The sequence below is a fragment of the Mirounga angustirostris genome, unplaced genomic scaffold (assembly GCF_029215605.1).
Source record: "Mirounga angustirostris isolate CCGP_5_RB_7025 unplaced genomic scaffold, mMirAng1.0.hap1 SCAF_2, whole genome shotgun sequence".
NCBI classification, from domain to species: Eukaryota; Metazoa; Chordata; class Mammalia; order Carnivora; family Phocidae; genus Mirounga; species Mirounga angustirostris.
This window is the reverse complement of record NW_026991710.1, coordinates 202793117-202817330: the sequence shown is the minus strand read 5'-3', so window position 1 is coordinate 202817330 and position 24214 is coordinate 202793117. Positions and strand designations below refer to the sequence as shown.

The 24214-nt window shown below is 49.7% G+C and overlaps 1 protein-coding gene across 9 annotated transcripts in view; it reads right to left on the bottom strand.

The window, feature by feature from the left end:
- Positions 1–24214, bottom strand: part of LOC123847802 (olfactory receptor 5V1) — a 215581-nt gene that overhangs the window by 172059 nt on the left and 19308 nt on the right. For 3 of the 9 annotated variants that reach the window (XR_010409765.1, XR_010409763.1, XR_010409766.1), the window contains exon 2: positions 17368–17480. The exons of 2 other annotated variants lie outside the window; for them this stretch is intronic. The gene's annotated coding sequence lies outside the window, so the exon portion shown is untranslated. 4 more of the 9 variants (XR_010409762.1, XR_010409769.1, XR_010409764.1 and 1 more) reach the window with 2 other exon arrangements.

Sequence of the window (24214 nt, the reverse complement as noted above, 5' to 3'; positions counted from 1 at the left end):
GAAAAGAAAAGCAAAGCTGGCGGCATCACAATTCTGGACTTTACAAAGCTGTTATCATCAAGACAATATGGTACTGACATAAAAACAGACACATAGATCAATGGAACAGAATAGAGAGCCCAGAAATGGAGCCTCAACTTTATGGTCAACTCATCTTTGACAAAGCAGGAAAGCATGTCCAATGGAACAAAGACAGTCTCTTCAACAAATGGTGTTGGGAAAATTGGATAGCCACATGCAGAAGAATGAAACTGGACCATTTCCTTACACCACACACAAAAATAGACTCCAAATGGTTGAAAGACCTCAATGTGAGACAGGGGTCCATCAACATCTAACGGAGAACACAGGCAGCAACCTCTTCGACCTCAGTCACAGCAACTTCTTCCTAGAAACATCGCTAAAGGCAAGGGAAGCAAGGGCAAAAATGAACTATTGGGACTTCATCAAGATAAAAAGCTTTTGCACAGCAAAAGAAACAGTCAACAAAACCAAAAGACAACCGACAGAATGGGAGAAGATATTTGCAAATGACATATCAGATAAAGGGCTAGTATCCAAAATCTATAAAGAACTTATCAAACTCAACACCCAAAGAACAAAGAATCCAATCAAGAAATGGGCAGAAGACATGAACAGACATTTTTCCAAAGAAGACATCCAAATGGCCAACAGACACATGAAAAAGTGCTCAAAATTGCTCGGCATCAGGGAAATCCAAATCAAAACCTCAATGAGATACCACCTCACACCAGTCAGAATGGCTAAAATTAACAAGTCAGGAAAGGACAGATTTTTTTTTAAAGATTTTATTTATTTGACAGAGAGAGACACAGCGAGAGAGGGAACACAAGCAGGGGGAGTGGGAGAGGGAGAAGCAGGCCCCCCACCAAGCAGGGAGCCCAATGCAGGGCTCAATCCCAGGACCCTAGGATCACGACCTGAGCCGAAGGCAGACACTTAACGTCTGAGCCACTCAGGCGCCCCAGGAAAGGACAGATGTGGCGGGGATGCAGAGAAAGGGGAACCCTCCTACACTGTTGGTGGGAATGCAAGCTGGTGCAGCCACTCTGGAAAACAGCATGGAGGTTCCTCACAAAGTTGAAGATAGAGCTACCATATGATCCAGCAATTGCACTACTGGGTATTTACCCCAAAGATACAAATGTAGGGATCCGAAGGGGTACGTGCACCCTGATGTTTATAGCAGCAATGTCCACAATAGCCAAACTGTGGAAAGAGCCCAGATGTCCATCGACAGATGAATGGTTAAAGAAGATGTGGTATCTATATACAATGGAATATTATGCAGCCATCAAAAGGAATGAGATCTTGCCATTTGCAACAACGTGGTTGGAACTGGAGGGTATTATGCTGAGCGAAATAAGTCAATCAGAGAAAGACATGTATCATATAACCTCACTGATATGAGGAATTCTTAATCTCAGGAAACAAACTGAGGGTTGCTGGAGTGGGGGTTGAGGTGGGAGGGATGGGGTGGCTGGGTGATAGACAGTGGGGAGGGTATGTGCTATGGTGAGCACTGTGAATTGTGCAAGACTGTTGAATCACAGATCTGTATCTCTGAAACAAATAATACATTATATGTTAAGAAAAAAGAAGATGAAGATAGCAGGAGGGGAAGAATGAAAGGGGGGAAATTGGAGGGGGAGACGAACCATGAGAGACGATGGACTCTGAAAATCAAACTGAGTGTTCTAGAGGGGAGGGGGGTGGAAGGATGAGTTAGCCTGGTGATGGGTATTAAAGAGGGCACGTTCTGCATGGAGCACTGAGTGGTATGCACAAATAATGTATCATGGAACACTACATCAAAAACTAATGATGTAATGTGTGGTGATTAACATAACAATAAAAAATTTAAAAAATCTAATTTGTCTGATATGAGAATTGTTACCCCAGCTTTCTTTTGAGGTCCGTTGTCATGATAAATTGCTCTCCATCCCCTCACTTTCCATCTGGAGGTGTCTTTAGATTCAAAATGAGTCTCTTGTTGACAGCATATGGATGGGTCCCATCTTTTTATCCAATCTGAAACCCTGTGCCATTTGATGGATGCATTTAGCCCATTCACGTTGATAGTAACTATTGAAAGATATGGATTTAGTGTCATCATATTCCCTGTAAAGTCCCTGTTTCTCTCGATTATTACTCTTGGGATCTTTCTTCTTTTATAGAATCCTCCTTATATTTCTTGCAGGGCTGGCTTGGTGGACACATATTCTTTCAGTTTCTGCCTCTCCTGGAAGCTGTCTCCCTGTCCATTCTGAATGACAGCCTTGCTGGATAAAGTATTCTTGGCCGAATGTTCTTTTCATTTAGTACCCGGAGATGTCTTGCCAGCCCTTTCTGGCTTGCCAGGTCTCTGTGGATAGGTCTGACATTATTCTTATGTTCCTCCCTCTGTACATAAGAAATCTCTTCCCCCTAGCTGCTCTCAGGATAGTTTCCTTGGCTCTAAGATTTGCAAGTTTCACTATTATATGTCATGGCATTGGTCTATTTTTATCGATCTTGGGAGGGGTCCTCTCTGCCTCTTGGACAGATGCTTGTTTCCTTCCCCAGATGAGGGAAATTCTCAGCTATTATTTGCTCAAATATACCTTTTAGACCTCCCTCTCTCTCCACCCCTTTGGGGATCCCAGTAATTCTGATATTGGAACATTTCATGGTATCATTAATCTCTCCAATTCTTTTTTCATGTGCTACTTGCAGCCTATCTCTGTTTTCCTCAGCTTCCTTCCTTTCTATCAGCTTATCTTCTAGATCACTATTTCTCTCTTCTGCCTCATTTAACCTGGCTGTTAGAATATCCAGTTTAGACTGCATCTCATTCATAACATTTTTAAGTTCCCCCTGATTAGATCTCATTTCTGCTCTTAGAGATTCTATATTGTCATTAATGCTTTTCTCAAGCCTAGCTATTGACTTCATAATTGCTACCCTGAATTCTATCTCTGACATCTTGCTTAGATCCATATCCATTAGATCTGTTGCAGAGTACATTGTCTCTGGTTCTTTTCTTTGTTGGGAGTTCCTCATCCTAGTCATTCTGTTGAGGGATGGTTGAGGGAATGTACAGAGTCCAAAATATCAACCATGACCCAAGCAAAATGCACCTATGAAAAATCCAAAGTGGTCGAAAGCTACCACAGATATGTCATAAAAGCCAGGATAATCCAAAACAAGAAAAAAGAAAAGAGAATAAAAGAGGGGGGTGGGGAGAGAGATTATAATCTCTCAGAGTGGACTCAGCAGAGTGATTTGCTTGTTCCTGCTTGATTTTTGGTCGTGTGTTAGAAGACGCTATATCTTAAAATTGTAAAGAAATCAGAACTTACATATATAGCAAGATAAAATCGAATAGAGTGACAAATGAGCTAGTGTGGGGCATAAATCTATAAAAAGAAAATAAAAGTTAAGAAGTGACTTAGAAACACAGGTTGGGAAATATGAATTTATTTGAAATGGGAGCAGGGTTAAAAAAGAGAGAGAGAGAGAGAGAGAGAGAGAGAGAGAGAAAAGGAATAAGAAAAGAAACTAAAAAAGAAATGTAAAACTTTAGCCTGAAGTATAAGCAAGTCATGAGGGAACACCTGGAGCTCCCTATATTATTTTCCTCTGGCACTGGAGTTTACAGTCCCATGGGAAATAAGCTTATCATTCACCTGTTCTTCCAGTCTGTCTTCTGGGGGAGGGGCATGCTGCTTGGCTTCTCAGGCATCTTTGCCTGGGTGGAGTTGCCCCACGCCTTGTCAGGGGGATGGGCTTAATGTGAGCTGGTTGGCTGTGCTGCTTTTGTTCCCTGGCATCTTTCAACTTCTCTTTAGAGGGTCAAAGAAAACATGGCCATGCCAGAATCTCTGGCCCAGAGCCACCATGTCATGGTTCCCCCCAGCCCCCCACCTCTCAGCAAGTCCTCCAGGTCAATCCTCTCCACCTCTGTGCATACCAAACTCTACAGACTCACGCAATTTGTGTCCACCACACCTCTCCTGGGCTACTCATGGGGACCTGTAAGCATCTCTGTGCTTTGTGACTTTACCATTGCTAGCAGCCATGGGCTTGCATGTGCACCCTCTTCCACAGCTCCAAGGTCATGCTGACTGCTGCCCCAGCATCTCCTCTGGGGCCACACCACCCCAAGAGCTGTCCCTGTCATGGGCACAAGCAATCTCTATCTCCCCTAGGATGTTAGACAGCCTGCACCCACTAGTCCTTTTCAGGGTGGTCAGGCAGAGGGCAGTCTCCCTACCAGCTCAGCTAGCAGTTTAGGATGTCCAGAGCTGAAAGTCCCCTCTGGGCTTGCTAGCCATAACCAGTCTCCCCGCTCTACTGCTTGGGCACTGTATCTGTTCGGGCTCCCCCATTCATTCTGAATCTCTTGGAATCCTGAGACCACAATGATCTCCCTAGAGTTCTGCCCTACTCACCCCCTGTACCCTTTTCAGAAGGGGATGCCTCTCACTAGAGTAGATTTTCAAGGGTCTCGATGTTTTTGATCCAGTGTTATATCACTTTCTGGCAGCAGGCTTATGGAGGCTCCCTCCCCACTCCACTTAATTTTGGATATTTCCCCTGAAGATTCAAGGTTCTGCACCTCCTACCACAAAAAAAAAAAAAAAAAAAAAAGTAGTTTTTCTGCTTGTGAAGATCCAGATAAATCTTACATCTCGGGTTGAATTCGTGTGTGTTCAGAATGGTTTGATAGATATCCAACTAAATTCAAGGGACCAGATGAAACGAGGTCCCCTACTAAGCCGCCATCTTGCCCCAATCCCCATATTACAATCTGGCTAATTGAATTTAAATTTTAAAAAATAAAAAATAAAATAAATAAAAAATAAACATAACAGTAAAGAATGTCAGCAAACCACAAGGGAAGAGAGCAGGAGAAGAAAGGAAGAAAGAAAAGTACAAAAATAGCCAGATAACAATTAACAAAAGTAGAATAAGTATATAAATGTCAATAATAACTTTAAATGTAAATGGACTAAATTCTTCAATCAAAACAGAAAGTGGCTGGATAATTAAAAAAAAAAAATCCACCTATATCCTGCCCACAAAAGACAAAACTTCATATGTAAGGAAACATATAGATTGAGTGAAAGGATGTAAGAAGATATTCCCTATAAACAGAAACCAAAAGAAGCCCAGTGTAGCAATACAGAAAAAAAAACAACAACAGATTTTAAAACAAAGACTGTAATAAAAGAAGAACATTCTATAACAATGAAAGTGTCAATCCAGCAAGAGCATATAACATTTATTAATATCTATGCACCCAACCTAGGAGCCTCTAAATATATGAAACAAATATTAACAAACATTAAGGGAGAGAAAGACAGCAAGACAATAGTAGGGGACTTTCACACTCCACTTACATCACTGGATAGATCATCAAGATAGAAAATCAGTAAGAAAACATTGGCCTTAAATGACACGTTAGACCAAATGCACTTAACAAACATATGAAGAATATTCCTAAAGCAGCAGAATACACGTTCTTCTCAAATGCACTTGGAACATTCTCCAGGATGGATCACGTATTAAGCCACAAAACAAGACTTGATAAATTTAAGAATGTTGAAATCATATTAAGCATGTTTTCCGAAGTTGTTTCTTTAAGTATGAAACTAAAAGTCAATCACAAGAAGAAAATGGGAAATTTATGAATAAGTGGAGTTTAAACAACATGATACTGTGCATACAATGAGTCAATGAAGGAATCAAAAAAGAAATTAAAAGTGCCTTGAGACAAATGAAAATGGAAACACAACAACACAAATTCTATGGGACACAGCAAAAGCAGTTCTAAGAGCTAAGTTCATAACAATAGTCTTCTAAGAAAGAAAAGAAAGAAGAAAGAAACAAGAAAAATTTCAAATCAATTAGCTTTACACTTAATTGAACTAGAAAAAGAGTAAGAAATAGAGTTCAAAGTTAATGGAAGGAAGGAAATAATAAAGATCAGATTGGAATTAAATAGAAACCAAAACCAAAATTACAAAGATCAATGAAACTAAGAGCTGGTTCTTTGAAAGGATAAACCATATTGACAAATATTTATCTAGACTTGTAAGGAAAAATAATAAAAAATAAAAGTCTCAAATAAATAAAATTAGAAATGAAATGGAAGTTACAAATGATACAACAAAAATTCAAAGGATCATAAGAGACTACTATGAACAATTATAAGGCAACAAACTGGATAAAGAAGAAATGGATAAAATTCATACCAACATTAAAATCTTTCAAGCCTAGGGCGCCTGGGTGGCTCAGTTGGTTAAGCGACTGCCTTCAGCTCAGGTCATGATCCTGGAGTCCCGGGATCGAGTCCCGCATCGGGCTCCCTGCTCAGCAGGGAGTCTGCTTCTCCCTCTGACCCTCCCCCCTCTCATGTGCTCTCTCTCTCCTCTCATCCTCTCTCTCAAATAAATAAATAAAATCTTTAAAAAAAATCTTTCAAGCCTAAATCATGAAAAAATAGAAAACCTGAATAAAAAGTTACTAATAAAGGAACACCTGGGTGGTGTAGTGGGTTAAGCATCTGACTCTTCATCTCAGCTCAGGTAGTGAGTTCAAGCCCCACATTTGGCTCCATGCTGGGCATGAAGTCTACTTTAAAAAAAAATACAGTAAGATGATTAAAACAGTAATCAAAAATCTCTTAACAAAATTACTAGACCAGACAGCTTCACCAGTTAATTCTACCATTCAAAGATTTAAACCTATCAATCTCAAACTATTAAAAATGAGAAGGGACTGCTTTTCCATTCATATTATGAGACCAACATTATCCTTACACCAAAATAAACAAAGACAGTGAAAGAAAGGAAGAAAGGAAGGAAGGAAGAGAGAGAGAAATTAAAAACCAAAATCTCTGATAATATAGATGCAAAAATCTTCAAAAAAATATTATCAAGCAAAATTCAACAATACATTAAGGGGAGCCTGGGTGGCTCAGTCGGTTAAGCGTTCAACTCTTGATTTCAGCTCAAGTTATGATTTCAGGGTTGTGAAATTGAGCCACACGTTGGGCTCTGTGATGAGTGGAGTCTGCTTCAGATTCTCTCTCCCTTTGCCCCTCCCCACACCGCTCTTTCTATCTCTTTCTCTAAAAAATTAAAAAAAAAAACCAGTACATTAAAAAGGTTATACACTGTGATCAAGTGAAATTTATTGCAGGAATGCAAGGATGACTCAACATCTAAAAAACAATCATATGACAGACCACATTAACAAAATGAAAAGTAAAAATCATAGGATGGTATCAATAGATACCAAAAAAACGTTTGACAAAATTCAACATGCACTGAAATCATAAAACTCATGATTAAAAACTCTTGAGGAGGAGGGAAGATGGAGGAAGATTAGGGGACCTGAGTTTCATCTGATCCCTTGAATTCAGCTAGGTAGCTATCAAATCATTCTGAACACCTGAGAATTCAGGTGAGATATAAGAAAAAAAAAGTTGCAATTCTACAAGTAGAAAAGCAACCACTTTTGCAAGGTAGGAAGTGCAGAGAAGTGAATCTGAGGCGATATATCAGAAGATAAATGACAGGGGAGGGAGCCTCTGTAAACTTGGGACCAGAAAATTATATAGCAGCTGAGCACAAAACCTTTAGAAGTCTGCTCAGGTGAGGGACATCCCTGAATGAAAGGCACTCAGGTGGTGAAGTGGGGGGGAATTCTAGGTGGGACAGCCTGGTCTCAGGATCCCCAGGGCCACAGAAAGAACAGGGGTGCCCGAGTGCAGCAGAGTTACCAAGCATCAGTGCTGGGAAGCTGGCTACAGTCAGTGAGTCCCAAAGTGGGCTCACAACTTGGGGTTGCCATACACTGTGAACCATGGCATAGTGGGGCCACCAGTCTTGGAGCAGGGTCCCAGCAAGGGGCAGAACCATGACAAGACACCCCCCTCCCCCAGTCCTCCTCAGGAAGGTGCAGTGCAGGTGTGCACCACAGGAGTTTGCAGGGTTTGGAGACTCCAAACAGGGTTGCCTGCCTGAGATAAAAATTCTTGCTCACAGGCTGGGTGAACATAGAGTGTGGACAGAGATGAGGGAGACAAGAGTGATTGACTGTTTTTTTTATGAGGGCACACTAAAGAGTGGGAGCATGATCTTTCAGCCCTGGGCCTGGAGATCAGGGTGCAGCCATTTCCATCCTCTAAAGTAGTTGGGAAAACTTTCAGGGAACAAAAGCCACATAGAGCAATCCAGAGCCGCTTACACTGAGCCTGGCCCCCTGGCAAGGGTGGTGCAATTCCACCTGGGGCAAAGACACCTAAAAATCAGCACAACAGGCCCCTCCCCTCCCGAAGATCAGCAGGAACATCCCATAATACCAAGTTTACAGATCACACAGAACTGCAAATCTCCAGCGCTAAGGGACAATAGTATACAGAATTCAGGGTTTTATCCTCATGATTCCTCAGTCTTTCAAATGTTTTCTTCTTTTTCCTTTTTTCCCTTTTCAACTAGTTTCTTATTTTATCAATTCTTTTTTTAGGTTTTATTTTATTTTATTTTTTATGTTTACATTTTATATATATATTCTTTATTTTTTGCTTTCTTTCATTGTATTCAATTTTATTTTTGTGTATGTATAAATTTTTCTTTCTTTACAATTTTGGGATCTGGTTTCTTCTAATAAATAGGCAAAAATACACCCAAGACCTAGTGTATTCCTATGTTCTGTCCACCTGTTTGATTATATTCTCTCTTTAGTTCTGTTTTTTCTTTTTGGTTTCTGATCTCTTCTGATTTGTTTAGGGTATATTTTGCTAGGATCATGGTTACTATTTTTGTATTTTGTTCACTTGTTCATCTATTCTTCTCTGGACAGAAAGACATAACGGAAAAACTCATCCCAGAAAAGAGAACAAGAGGCAGTAACTAACTGCCAGGGACTTAATCAATATGTATATAAGTAAGATGTTGGAACTAGAGTTCAGAATAACAATTATAAAGATACTAGCTGGGCTTGAAAAAAAGCATAGAAGACACTAAAGAATCCCTTATTGGAGAAATAAAAGAACTAAAATCTAATCAGGTCAAAATAAAAAAGTCTATTACTGCAAGGCAATCAAAAATGGAGGTTCTAACTGCTAGGATAACTGAGGCAGAAGAGAGAATCAGTGATAAAGAAGACAAAATGATGGAGAATAAAGAAACAGAAAAAGAGGATAAACAACTACTGGACCATGAGGGGATAATTTGAGAGGTAAGTGATACCATAAAATGAAACAGTATTAGAATCATTGGGATCCTAGAGGAAGAGGAAAGGGGGGTGGGAGCAGAAGGTTTATTTGAACAAATTATAACTGAGAACTTCCCTAATCTGGGGAAGGAAACTGGCACTCATGTCCAGGAAGCACAGCAAACCCCCCTCAAAATCAATAAAAATAGGTGAACACCTGGACATATAATAGTGAAGCTTGCAAATTTCAGAAACAAAGAGAAAATCCTGAAAGCAGCTTGGGACAAAAGGTCTGTAACCTACAAGGAAAGAAACATTAGACTGGCAGCAGACCTATCCACAGAGACCTGGCAGGCCAGAAAGGACTGGAATGATATATTCAATGTGCTAAGTGAGAAAACCATGCAGCTAAGAATATTTTATCCAGCTGGGCTGTCATTTAGAATGGAAGGATAGATAAAGAGCTTTCAGGACAAACAGAAACTAAAAGAATTTGTGATCACTAAACCAGCCCTGCAAGAAATATTAAAGGGGATCCATTAAGCAAGGAATGAGCCCAAAAGTAATATAGACCAGAAAGGAAAAGAGACAATACACAGAAACAGTGATTTTACAGGTAATTCAGTGGCACTAAATTCATATCATTCAATAGTTACTCTGAATGTAAATGGGCTAAATGCTCCAATCAAAAGACACAAGGTATCAGATTGGATAAAAAAGCAGGACCCATCCATATGCTGCCTACAAAAGACTCATTTTGGGCCCAAAGACACCTCAAGATCAAAAGTGAGGGGGTGAGGAACCATTTATCATGCTAAGGGACATCAAAAGAAAGCTGGGATATCAGACAAAATAGATTTTAAACCAAAGAGTGTAGTAAAAGATGAAGAAGGTCACTAAATAGTTAAAGGGTCTATCCAACAAGAAGATCTAACAATTGTAAATATTTATGCCTCTAACATGGGAGCAGACAAATATATAAACGAATTAATAACAAAATTAAAGAAACACATCAATAATTATACAATAATAGTGGGGGGGGACTTTAACACCCTCCTCAGTGAAATGGACAGATTTTATAAGCAGAAGTTCAACAAGGAAACAAGGGCTTTGAATGACACACTGGACCAGATGGGACTTCACAGATATATTCAGAGCATTACATCTTAAAGCAACAGAATGCAGATTCTTCTCAAGTGCACACGCAACATTATCTAGAATAGATCACATACTGGGTCACAAATCAGGTCTCAACTGGTAACAAAATACTGGGATCATTCCCTACATATTTTCAAACCACAATGCTTTAAAATTGGAACTCAATCACAAGAGAAAATTTGAAAGGAACTCAAATACATGGAGGCTAAAGAGCACCCTACTAAAGAATGAATGGATCAACCAGAAGTGTGGTCAGCCACTGCTCCTGGGCTCCCAGCCAGGGGCATGGGGGCTGCATGGAAGGCCTGGATTGCTTCTAGGGGGAGGGGTGCTCACTGGCAACACCACTCACCATCCCCCTCTGCACTCTGCAATCCAGGCTCCGTGCCCAGCTTAAATCAATCACCAACACCCCACATGCTCCTGCCATGGGAGCGATCATTCAGCATCACCCCATTGCACAGAGGAGGAGAGCGAGGCCCAGAGAGGGGAGGTAAATGGCTCCAGTCCCAGGGCTGGTCAGCAGAGAAGCTGGAAGGCCAATGCTCCCAAGACCCCACTAGCCCAGCCAGAGACTCCCTGAGCCTAGAGTGAGCCCTCCCCTGCCTGCCCAGTCACGCACTGGCCCCTGAGCTTCACGATGGCCTGTTCTTGGCCCTGAAGGTGTTGCTGGCTGACTAGGAGGAGGAGTCCAGCTCGTGGGACAGGCTGTAGCTACGGGACAGAGTGACACATCTAAGCTAGCAGGAGCCACACTCTGGTCTCCCTCCCAGAGCCTGCCCAGGAGTAGGAGTCTGGGTGTCCTAGGGGCCAGCAAACACCAGGGTCTGTGCTGATCAGGGAGCCATGGCCCCCAGGGAGAGTCCACTCTGCCCTCTCCCTGCTCCTGCCTGGCCTCACTTCTCCTCACTGTGGGGCTGCAGGACCCGGAACCAGGCCCCATAGGGCTGGCTCTGCTCCAGCTTGTAATGATTTTGCAGCCCCCTGGGAGCAGCTGGATTACCTGGGTCTGGAGGGAGGACTGGTTGCAGACAAGGATTGGGCTGGGGAGGATGCAGGGCCTTGTGGAGGGTAAAGGATGGGGCAGGGGCCGAGTACTGGGGCTGAAATCCCTGAATGCCCACGGGGTCCCTCATTACAGTAACGACCACCTTCATACTCGGGCATCCTGCTGGGGGGCCCCTCCACCCCGGCCTCCTGCCTGCCCCTCTGACTAAAGCCAGGGCTGCAGCCAGGGACAGGCTGGACCTCTGTCCCCGGTCCTGCCAGGAAGACAAGGCAGAAGGAGGAGAGGAGAAGGGGAAGGGATGGACTAATCTTCTCCCTGCCCTGAGTTGGCCTCCACTGATGCCTCCAGGTCCTCTGGCTCAGCCCTGCACTTAGCTGGACCCTGAGAGGGTATCTGCATTCCAGGCCAGCTGGGTGGGAGGTATTCAGTGACCTGTGCATCCCCAGATGTCCAACCCACTTGGCCTTGCACCCTGAGGCCTGCCACCCAGGGTAGGCGTGCTTGCAGGGCTCAGTGGACTTTGGGGCCACAGAGCAGTTGGCGGTGGTGAGGGAACGTGGGGGACCGGTCAGGTGTGGAGCCATGGGTCTCGTGCACATCCGCCGCAGGGCTGGGTCATGGTACAGGAGCTGTGGGCAGGTCATCTGTGCACACCTGGCCATGACACACCTGCTGCCCCTCTCGGTGGGGAGGCCTGTGTGCCTGGTGCACCTGTCCCCCACCTACCCCTGGAGGAGCGGCCACGTTCAAGCGTTTCCATATCCAACACTCAGGGACAGTTGGGAACCTGGGTCAAGAGAGGCAGGGACTGGCCCAGGACAAATGAGGTGTGCAGAGTCCAAGGAGCAGGGCTGCTCTCCAGTCCTAGGCCAGCCCCAACCCTCCCATGAGATTCGCTTTGGGGGTGAGAGCCCCTCAGATCCTCAGGAATAGCTACCCACCCCGTCCCATGTGGGGACATGACCTTGGGCATTCCCAGACACATAGAGGCATGTGCACCTGCACACACACACACACACACACACACCCCACTCTGGTTGCCCAGCTGGGGGTCAGAAGGGGAGGACACCCTGGGAGCGAGGTGGGTGACAAGGGGGAAAGAAGAAACAGGTTGCAGACAGCTGGGCCATGGGGCAGGGCATCTGGACTCCTGGCAAGGACCCAGATCCATAGCATGGGGAGGGGAGACAGGCCAGGCTGATGGTCAGGGGTCCCCAAGGGGCCCAGGGGGCTTGCCAGGGCACTGGGAGAGGACAGGGTCTGGGTTCCGGTGTCCATCACCACCCTGGGAACTTGGAAGCAGGAAGAGATACCCACCCCCAAGTCCAGAGGGGCTACAGCACAAAGGCCTCAGCTTACTCTTCTGTCACTTGGGCTGTAGCGATGCAGGGTCCCTAGGGTCCCACAGGCTTGTGGAAAAGCCTGTTGGCCTTGGATCTCCATCCCCGACCCACTGTGCTCCCAGTCCTGGGAAAATGCTTTGTACTCCCTCGAGGTCCTTCTGAGCAGGAGACAGACTGGGGGGTTGGGGGGCTGAGGACCTGGGTACGCAGAACGTGGCAGAGCACTGACAACTAGTCTGGGGACCAAGGTCAAGACCCTCCTTGTTGCAGCCTCAGGGTCCCCATTTGGAAGAGGTTCCAGAATCACTGCTCTGGTCGGGCTGAGGAGGCCTTAGGAAGGAACGGAGCACCAGGACAGGAGAGGGAAATGGGGACAAGGGAGGATTCTGAGGTTTCTCACATCGCCCCCAGAGCCTGAAGATCCTGCTCCTGTGAGAGACACAGAGACAGAGACAGAGAAGGAGACAGAGAATGAACACAGGAAAGAGGGAACCAGAAGTCACAGACTTTCCTCGATCAGCTTGGAAATGACATCCCATTATTTTGCCCCATTCTATGCCTGAGAGTGCAGTCACACAGGCCATCCACCCTGGAGGGGAGGGGATTCCATAGGGATGTGTGACCAGGATTCGGGGATGCTGGGAGCCACTGTGGGGACTGCCCAGCACATGGGCAGAGATGAGGCCCTGGGACCTGAGCCTAACCCTAATGGGAGCCCCTGGAAGTCTGTGTTGTGAGAGGACAAGGTCAGAATAAGGTCATTGCAATCTTCCCACGGGGACTGGGACACAGGCAGGAGGGGGGTGCCTTTGCCCGGACCCCAGAGCAGACCCAAACCCCTCTGTGTTCCATGCCAAGCCCAGCTCCTGGCTCATCCTTGCATTGCCAAGTATGCACCAGCCTCCTGTGATAGCAGGTACGGAACATGTGTAGAGGTCCTACCCCTGATGGCGTCCCTAGAAGTAGAAGCCAGAATACCCCAATGTGCAGATGGGCAGACTGGGGAGGCCCTGAGAGGCACAGGGTCTGTCCTGGGTCACAGCCCTGGGCACGCGCAGGAGCCCGGTCTGAACCCAGCTCTGTGTCCTCACAGCGGGGACACCGGCTGCACCCAGGCCTCCCGGGGGCTGTGGGTGGTCTGTGTGGGTGTCACTGTATGGATGGGGCATGGGGGGAGGGTGAGCAGCTGGGGGAGGGGGGCCCTTGGGGGGCTCTTGTGTGAGGAGGAAGTTGGGTAAGGTCCACTTCCCTGACAACAGAGCCCAACAGAATTTGGAACCCCGGTAACCAGGCACCCACATTCCAGAGACAGCCCCCTGACCAGCTCATTTCATTGGAGATCCTCCAACAAAAAACAGGTTCGGGTGTTGCTTCCCAAAGTCCGGAGGCCGCAGGCTGAAGAAATCGCGCCCTGCAAATGCTGTCCCCCACTGGGGATGTCGAATCAGGGCTCCCACCACCTCTGGCCATTTGGCCAGAAGGACAGGAAGGTGACACCAGGAGGCCCAGAGCCGGCCACCCAGCCCCACTCACTCTGATATGACCTGTGTAGCCCCAGGTGCCCTCCCTGTGTGTGTGTGTGTCTGTGTGTGAGTGTGTGTGAGAGTGTGTGTGTCTCCGTGTGTGTGTGTGTATCTGTGTGCGTGATTGTGTGTATCTGTGTGTTTGCATGTGTGTGTGTGTGTGTAAAGAGGGGTTATGGGGGGTGAGGCCACCCCGAGCAGAAGCAGGCTGATGAGGGGTCAGATACTCAGTGGGCAGGTCATGTTCAAGGTCAAGGATGGCTGTGTGGGATGGGGTGTGCGGGCACTGCCCCTTCTACCCAGGGTTTATCCCGATAGCCCTGCAGGGATGGGTCACTGCATCCCGGGTGCAGGGCTGTGCACTCACAGGTCTGCGTCTGATCTGGGAGCAGCAGGGGGACTGGGCAGGAGGACAGTGAGGATGGCCGGGCAGGGCTGTGATGCCTTGGGGTTGTCTACCAGTCCCTGTCTTCGCAGAAGGCCATGGATGACATTGAGAGGAGCCTGGTGGACATGCCCTCCTCCCTGACAGAGGGAGTGACCCCACAGGGCTCTCCAGAAGCAGGGCCTGGGGATTGCCTGGAAAGGCCTCTGACACCGCCCAGACCACTGTCCCAGGTGGTTGGTCACTGGACTGTGGTCCAGGAGCCAGAGCCCACCGAAGCCGAGCCCGAGGCTGAGAAGGCTGGGGCTGGGTGTTTGTGGTGTGTGGGGATGGGTCGGTGTTGTCCCCACAGGGAGGAGCCCCCAGAGGCTGGTGAGCTTTTCTCCTCTCACAGCTGCTTCATCTGAGGAGCTAGAGCCAGCTCCAACTCCATCGGCAGCTCTGGAGGAAGGCGTGGTGTCTGCAGCGACTTCAGGAGGTGACCAGGAGGCGGCAGGTGACCCGGCACCTGCCCACGGAGAACTTGACGTGGGCCAGGAAGAATGGGCACCTGCTCCTGCCCCAGCCCCTGCCCCGTTCCTGCCCCTGCCAGAGCCACTGCCCCTTCCCCTGCCTGTGCTCTTGTCCTGCCACTCCCCTGCTGCTCCCCCTGCCCCTGCCAGAGCCGCTGCCCCTGCCTGTGCTCTTGTTCCTGCCCCTGACCCAGGTCCTGTCCCTGCTCCTGCCCTGGATCCTGCACCTGCCACTACTGCTGACCCCGTCCCTCCCCTTGCCCCTGCCCCTGGCCCTGGCCCAGCTCTTACACCTGTCCCTGCCCCTGTCCTAACCCCTGCCCCTTCCCCTGCCAGAGCCACTGCCCCTTCCCCTGCCCCTGCCTGTGCTCCTATTTCTGCCCCTGACCCAGCTCCTGACCCTGCCCCAGCCCCTTCCCCTTCTGCAGTTCCTGCTGCTCCCCCTGCCCCTGCCCCTTCCCCCGCCCCTGTTCCAGCTCCTGTTCCTGCCCCTGACCCAGGTCCTGCCCTGGATCCTGCACCTCCCACTACTGCTGACCCCATCCCTCCCCTTGCCCCTGCCCCTGGTCCTGCTTTTACACCTGTCCCTGCCCCTGGCCCTGCTCTTACACCTGTCCCTGCCCCTGGCCCTGCCCCTATCCTAACCCCTGCCCCTACTCCTGCTCCCGCAGGGCTCCCAGAGCCACATCCAGAGCCCACAGCCCTGCGGGGAGAGCTCCTTGTACAATTACCCTTAGTCCCATCACCTGACCCCGAAGCCCCACCAGATTGTTTCATCCCCTCCCCCTATGTTCTTTCTCTCTGGTACATATTAACTGTTATTTGATCTTTTCATGTTCTGTACACTGTTTATTATTTGTTTTAAATAAAATTACTTGTTTTCAATTGAACATGTGATGAGCATAAGTACCTTCCCAACGCTGTGCCACCACACCACAGAACATTGCTGCGGAATATCTCATATCCCAAAGGAGTCCCCGAACCAGAAGACCCCCCTGCCCATTTCTCCTGCAGCCCAGACCATCAAAACCCCTAAGCTGCTTTCTCTCCCTGTTCCTTTCCCTGTTCTGGATGTTTCTATACGTGGAATCACGCAATAGGAGCCTTTGTGTCTGCCCACCTATTTTCAAAGGGGACTCGTTTTCTTCTGTTTATTTGATATAGAATTTCCCTTATTCGATATTGAAATCCCTGATGGATTACAGATCAGAGAGGCCGCTTTAGGAATTATGGGCACAATCTCGGGGCCAAGACCCCTGTTCCTGCTGGGACACCACAGCCTGACCCCAGACAGGACAGGGCTGGTTCCTCCTGTGGCCCACACAGAAACCAGGGAAATGCAGAAAGCTGGGCAAAAGCATTGCAGGGAGAGAGCAGGGAATGGAACAACGCTAATGCCCAAGGAGATGGATGGGATCCACAGTCCTGGTGCACAGGGTGGAGAGAATGCCAGGTGGTGCTAACGCGGGCACGGGGTCTCTCTGCGCCCAGAGGGAGACCTCGGGGCCCTCTCCCCTGAGACCCACCGTCTGCATCCAGGACCCCACCTGTAAGACCACACGGATGTGATCTCCACAGGGAGACACCTAGATGGAAAGAGGTGTGCAGGTGTGAGAGAGAGAGCCCGAGACTGGAGATGTGCATCAATCCCGTCCTGATGGTCACCTCAGGGTGGGACTTGCAAATGCCTCTTCTCCCTTAGTGGTGTTTCCATGTTTCATGTACAGTGTGTCTTACTTGTGTAATTGCAAAAAGAGTCAAGTCCTAGGTTAAGTGTTCTCCATGTCTCAGTCATCTGCGGACCAAGCACATTATTCATTTTTCATCATCAAGGATTTATTACAAGGACAATAAATGTTTATCATAGTAAAATAAAGAGAAGCAATCTAAGTGAAAGTAGCAGAGCCTCCCACCCCCGAGAGCCCTAACAGGGAGTGGTCACCTTTCCAGTCCTTCCCCTGTCTGTCCCCATGTGTAAGAGTGCCCGCCCCTGGGTCCCGTCCCACACGCGCCCGCGGGTCCCTGTGTGTCCCCTTGGGAAGCAGATTCACACTAGCTGGACAAACCCGCCCTGACACTGCTCTGTGACCTCAGCCTCCAGAGCACAGCCCTCCCCCCTTGCACATTCTTTCTGTGAACCACACCTTTAATGACACCCTCTGGCAAGAAGGTCCTCCATCTGCCCTGGAGATTGGGCGGCTACACACACCTGTTCTCCCACATCCTCCTCCTGGGGCTGTGAAAACAGGTCTCACGGACATGGGCTTGTGAAGATGGACTGGTGTCTGGTGGTGCCCAAGACTTCCTTCTGTCCTTAGGTCCCTGGAAAAAATCATTTCTTGTCAACAGGACCTGTCTCCTTTTCTTCAGTCTCCCAGCTCCTTTAGCCTTTGGGGGTCACTGGGCACGCACCCCCCTTCCCGGAAGAGCACGCACGTGTATGGGGGCACCTGTGTGTTCGTGTGCGGCAGGGTGGGCACCGGAGCATGTGCTCTTCCTGCAACCTGCTTTTCCAATGGGTGGACGCTGGCCCCTCCATTCCCCTCCTCCCAGGCTTTTTCTGTCACTGCATAAGAATTTGCCCAGAGTCTGGGCTCTGGACCAGGGGCCATTCCACTGTTTTGTCTGCATCACGGAGCTGTTGGGAACATCTGTGACCATCCTCCTTGTTTATTTTCAGTCTCCCTCTCGTGGAAAACTGATGTGAAGTCCTGTCTGCAGTCTAGCACATCCACAGTCTCCTTGTCCACTCTTTCCCACATGTGTCACCTCACTGAATCGCCCTGATAATTCCATGAGGAAAGAGGGATCATTGTTCCATGTCGCTGATGGGAACACTGAGGCTTCAGGAGACTTGCCCAATTGCACCCAGCAGAGGGCAGAGCCAGGATTTGAACCCAGGGCCTGAGGACTCTGCGTGGCCCACCTCACCGGGAGACTGCACCCTGAAGCTGGGTCCTGGGAACCTTTGGTCTGGTGCCCACATAAGCCTCATGCTGCCAGGGGGCAGACAGGCTGGACCAGGTCCTGGGCATAGCCACAGAGCCCAAGGCTGGCCCTTCCCTGGCCACTCTTGCCCAGCTCCAGGCACCACTGTGCAGCAGTGCTTAGGAAGGAACATAGTCCCCAGCATCAGATAGGTGGGGTTCCTAGTCCCTGCTCATCCTCTTTCCAATCTGTGACCCTGGGCACATCTCTCAGCCTCATCTGGGAAATGAGGAAGTAACTGGGCCTGCTGAAGGCTTGTAGGAGAATTTCCTGTGGAATGACTTGTGCATCCCTCGCCCAGTGCCTGGGAGGTATTTTGAGCCACTGCCAGGCTGTCCCAGTAGTCCTCAAGGACACAGAGTCCAGGAAGACCCTCCTCAGGGGCCCTTGCTGTTGCTTTGCTCCCAGGATATTCAGCCTGGTTTGGGGATGAGATGGAGAAGATCTAGGACAAGAGCGTGTTGCAGGCAAAGGAGGCTCAGTGGCCGGAGGACAGCTGGACGCACCCCGTGGACCATTCAGGGCCCATGCTGGGATGCCCTCCATCCCCACCCAAATCACGGCTCCTGGTGCATGGTCCTGGCTTCTGTGGTTTCACTGGCTCCCTCATTCCTTGACCTACGAGCTAGTAATTCATCGTGGCCACCAGCTGAGCTTCATCAGGGAGCCCGACCCTCTTTGGCTTGGGTGGGCCACATGCAATCAGTGGAAGGCCATTCAAGGAAACGGACTGAGGTCCCTGGAGGAAGAGGGAATTCTGCTTCCAGAATGTCTTCAGGCTTAAGGTGCAATGCCAGTTCCTCAGGGGACAATTGGGAAACTGAGGCCAGGGAAGAGGCAGAGACTGGCCCAGGACACTCAAGGTGAGTAGAGTCCAAGAAGAAGAGAGGGTTCCCTCCTCCTAGACCAGGGCTCCACCCTCCCATGGGGTTTGCACTGGGAATGGGAGCATCTGAGGTTTTGGGGCCCCCTGCCCACACCCTTCCATGGGGGGCCCTTTTCTCTGGGCATCCCCACCTGGCACAGTTATACACACGCACACACACACACACACACACACACACACACACTGACTGCCCAGCTGGGCATCAAAAGGGGAGTGCATACGGGAGAGGTGACAAGGGGGAGAGAAGAAAGAGGTCTGAGGCAGCTGGGCCATGGGGCAGGGGCATCCCGAGTCCTCGCAACATGCTCAGCGCCCTGAATATGAGGAGGGGAGACTTGCCAAGCTGATGGCCGGGATGTCTGCCAAATGGCCATGGGGCACATGGGCTGGGGCCATCCCTAGGCACCGTCAAGAGCTCAAGGGGCTAGGGTTCTGTTTCCACTCCCCTTTCCGTCTAAAACTGGGAGGAACCCCCTAGTGTGCGGGCAGCCAGAAGAGAGGCAGCCTCAGTTTCTTCTTGTCAGTCAGGGAGCTTGGAGTGAGCGACTCCAAGGCACGTGCAGCCAGGACACGTGTGTGTTCACCTGGGTTCTCGAGGGGTGGCGAGTGCACCTTGGACATCCTGTGCATGGTCTGCAGAGCCTGCAGCTCCCAACCCTTTGCCCCAGGGGCCCTGGGAGAGCCGATGGCACTTCTCAGGCCAGATCACCTGAGCCCTCTGGGTGAGGGCGCCTGCGTCCCCAGCCCCGCCATTCCTTGTCCCTCCCCCCTCTCTGGGTGGAAACTGTGGGACACAAAGACCCAGAGCCACGCTACAGAGAGACTCTTCTCCAGCAGGGCCGACACCCTCCCAGGAGTAACCACATGGTCAAGGACACAGAACAACTTCAGCTCCATAGTCGCCAAAGTGCACAGGGCACCTTTCCTGCCTTGCTCTGGGGGCCCTAGCACAAGAGAATCCTTTCTGAGCAGGGGTCCCGGATCCTAAGGTGCGCAGCGTGTCCTACAAAGGAGGCTCCTGGGTCCTCGGTGTGGTAGTTAGTGGGACTAACCAGCTAGAGATCACCTGGTTAGTTCACCATGTCTTTACAGATGGGGAGCAGCCTGAGACCGGGAGTGTGGTGGGCAGCAGGCCCTGGGAGGTTCTCCATGGTCCTCCCCTGGAAGACACGTGGACTCCATCCCCATCACGCTCCTGCATCTGGCACAAGCCACCATCTACCACCTCCCCAGCCCAAGAGGGAGGGAGGCAAGAACAAACATGGAGCCATATTTATGGAGTTCCTGCGGAGCACCAGCAAGGACTTAATCCTCTCACTAAAGAAGACAGAGGTACCAAATCTGACCCATGAAAAAGCTGAATCCCAGAGTTCATCAGTTAGCCAGGGTCTCCAGAAAGGAAGAGGTTAGGCCCAGGATATGAATCTGTGCCCCAAGATGCCAGAGTCCGGAGCCCGGCACTGTGCAATCTGGCCTTGGGACTAACCAGAAAAGCACTTTATCATCGTGTGATTGGGTTTGCAGGCTGGAGCAGAGCACACATACCAACGGTCTGGGACTCATACTTGCAGCACGGCACAAACCGTCCGAGGGGAGCGCAGCGGGAAACAGAACCCACAGGACTCCTCACTGCTAACTCGCCGGACACCCCCTGATGCGCGCATCCCACGTCCCTTTCCTCTCTTCCCAAAGGGGGCCCCATACTGTCACCTCCAAATTTCGTTTTCTCGTCTCTGACCTTCATGGAATGGAATCAGACAGAGCGTCCGCTGTCATGCCTGGCTATTTCGTCATGCTTCTGAGACTCACCCCTCTTCTTGGATGGGGCTCAGTTGATTTTTATTTCCGTAGAGTATTCCACTCTAAAGCATGTCACTCGCTTCATTTACCCACGCGGCGACTGAGCCACTTTTGGGTTGTTCTCACTGTGCTGACAGGCAGAAGAACGCTGCTCTGAGCCCTGCCCGCACAAAAGGGCGCATCTGGGTTGGGTGTGCGCCTACTGTGGAATGGGCGGGTCAGGGAATAAGTGTGTGTCGATCTTGGGAGATCGTACCAAAGAGATTTCCAAGTTCACACTCACAGCGGGGTGTGAGAGTTGCGGTGGGTCCACATCCTCACCAACATGAGGTGTGCTCAGCATGTTTCAGCAATGGGGTCTATGTGTGGAGGTGTCTCACTGTGGATTCTGTTTGTATTTCCTTGAGAAGGAATGATGTGGGCACCCTTTCATACACTTCTTACCATTTGGCTACCTTTCTTGCTAAATGCCTCGTCAGATCTTATGCCATGTTTTCTGGTGGATTGTCTGTATGTTGAGCAATACGGTGGGTACGTATCCTAGATACGAGTCCTTTTGATGTGGCTTGTAGTAGTGGTGTAGGGGTCTAGAACCAATGGCCTAGAAACAATTCTTGAGACCTCTTTGGTACAAAAGGGCAGTTTTATTAAATCAGGGGAACAGGACCCCTGGCAGGAAGAGCTGCTGTCCAGGGATTGTGAGGAGCAACTGATTATACACTTTGGGGTTGGGGGAAGTAAAGACAAAGGAAGTTATAAATGGATTTTCATATGCTAAAGAGGACTCACAGGATTTTGGAGGCCTTGCTATGGTCAAGCTAAGGTTGTTTTTCCGTCTAGCAAGGCATTACCATTAAGACAGTTGGGACTTTCCTGGAGGAATCTTATACTCTGCCTGCCTCAAGTATTTGTCAATGGGCTGCAGGTTAGGACATTTAATTTTATGTCCATTTCCTTCTGCCTTTGTTTCCCACGTCACTTTGTCCAGTAAAAAGATGACAAATGTGTATCCCCATTCTGTGCCTGCCTTTTTTACTCTTAAAGGTGTCTTTTGATAAAAATAGGCGTTCATTTAAATGATTCCCAATTAATCAATTTTTTCTTTGTGTTTAGTACACTTCATGCTCCAATAAATCTTTGCTGGCCCCAGGATCTTGAAATTATTTCCTAAGGTACCTTTTAAAAATATTATTCTCTCAAACTTCCACATTTTATTTGAGATCCACCTGGCATTGATTTTTGTTCATGGTATGAGATAAGAGTAAAGGTGAATTTTTTTCCCATATGGTAACCAGTTGACCCTGGACCATTTACTCAGAAGTACCCTCTGTCACTGCTTTGCAGAACCTCCTTGCTATAAACAAAATGTCCCTAGGAGTGAGTCTGTGTCTGCCTTTATTTAAATGGAATCTTGTAAACTATGGGAGGAGTTAAGATGGTGAAGTAGGGGGACCCTGGGCCTTCCTGGCCCCTGGAACACAGCTGTATTGAGGCCACATCGCTTGGAACACACAGGAAATCGATGCAAAGATAGGAAGAAGGATGTCCACCATTGGAGGGAGATAGTGGGGCAGGTGCAAGGTGCCTGGAAAGGAATTGGGGAAGAGAAAAGCTGCCCTGCTGTGGTGGGGAGGGAGCCCTTTCTGTGGGGAGAGAAAAGGAAATGGAGAGAGGAGTTGAGAGAGCGTGGTGTCGGGTTTGAACAAGAAAACCTCTTGGACCAGGGACTGGGGAGACGGGGGAACTGAGTGTCACAGGTTTTTTGCACACAGTGAGTGGAGCTCAAACAAAGTTTTGGAAGTGTGGGACGTTCCCAGGAGTGGAGCTGTAGGGTGGGCTCCTGGAGAGGAGGAGGGTACTGGCCCCCCACCCTCCTGGAGATTCCTTTGCAGCAGGAGGGACCCCAGACAGAGCAGTGGGGCAGGCCCCCTGAGGAAAGCAGGGGTGCTCACACCAGTGATGGAGGGCTCCCTCCCATGGAGACTGCTGGCCTGCACATGCTGGCCAGACCTCCCCCTGCCTGGATGGCCGGTGGGGGTGGGGTGGGTGGGCCTGGCCTCTGGATGGAGCATCCCCAGGGCTGCCCCAGGGGGCTGGGTGGAAGGAAGGGCCAGACCACTTACTTTGCTGTTTGTCCTTCTACCTCCAGGGCCATCTCCTCCATTCTGGGCCCCTGGCTGGACCAGGACTCAGAGCACTTGTCAGCCCCAGACTTTCCCTGCCTCAAGCAGCTGGTGGCCTATATGCAGCTCAACATGCCCGGTTCCAACCTAGAGCGCCATGTCCACTTCCCTGGACTCTGCTGGAGGACCTGGACCCACAGAGGTCATGCCCAAGGTTGAGAAGACCAGGGGTGGGTATATGTGGGTGTCTGGGGATGGGGAGGTGCTGGGCCCCACCAGAAGACACCCTGAGAGGCTGGGAACAAGAGCCAAGACTGGGCTCAGAGCGCCCAGCTGGTGGACTGCAGTCTGGAAGAGGTCCTGATGAGGGTTGCTGGTTGCGACTTCTCTGGGAGGCTCTGGGCTGTGCACACACGGGTGTGTCTGATCTGGGAGCAGCAGGGGGACTGGGCAGGAGGACAGTGAGGATGACTGGGCAAGGCTGTGATGCCTCGGGGCCGGCTACCGGTCCCTGTCCTTGCAGAAGTCAACGGATGACATGGAGAGGCGGCTGGCGGACATGCCCTCCTCCCTGACAGAGGGAGTGACCCCACAGGGGTCCTCAGGAGCAGGTGCTGGGGATTGCCGAGGAAGACCTCCAACACCACCCAGACCACTGTCCCAGGTGGTTGGTCACTGGACTGTGGTCCAGGAGCCGGAGCCCACCGAAGCTGAGCCCCAGACTGAGAAGGCTGGGGCTGGGTGTTTGTGGTGTGTGGAGATGGGTCAGGGCTGGCCCCACAGGGAGGAGCCCCCAGAGGCTGGTGTGGGGCCAGGAGGAACGACTGGGCTCAGAGCACCCAGCGAGTGGACTGCAGTCGGGGAGACGTCCCCGTTGAGGGTTCCTTCCTGGCTGTGGCTTCTCTGGGAGGCCCTGGGCTGGGCTCTGTCTCTGCAAAGGCCCACGGAGAGCAGGCACGGGGGTGAGCTTTTGTCCTCTCGCAGCTGTGAACCCATCTGACCCATCAGAGACATCTCCAACTGCAGATTTCGAGGAGCCAAGTCCAGGAGTGGGAGCCAGTGCAGCTCCAGAGCCAGAGGACAGACCACCTGCAGCTGGGGGTCACCTGCAGCAGCAGCTTCTGAGCTGCAGGCCACTTCACTCGTTGCATCAGCAGCTCTGGAGGGAGGGAGATGCCTCCAAACACCGCGTCTGCCCATTGTGAGGAGCCAGGTGCAGGAGCAGGAAAAAAATGCAGCTTCCAAGGGGCTCTGCAAAG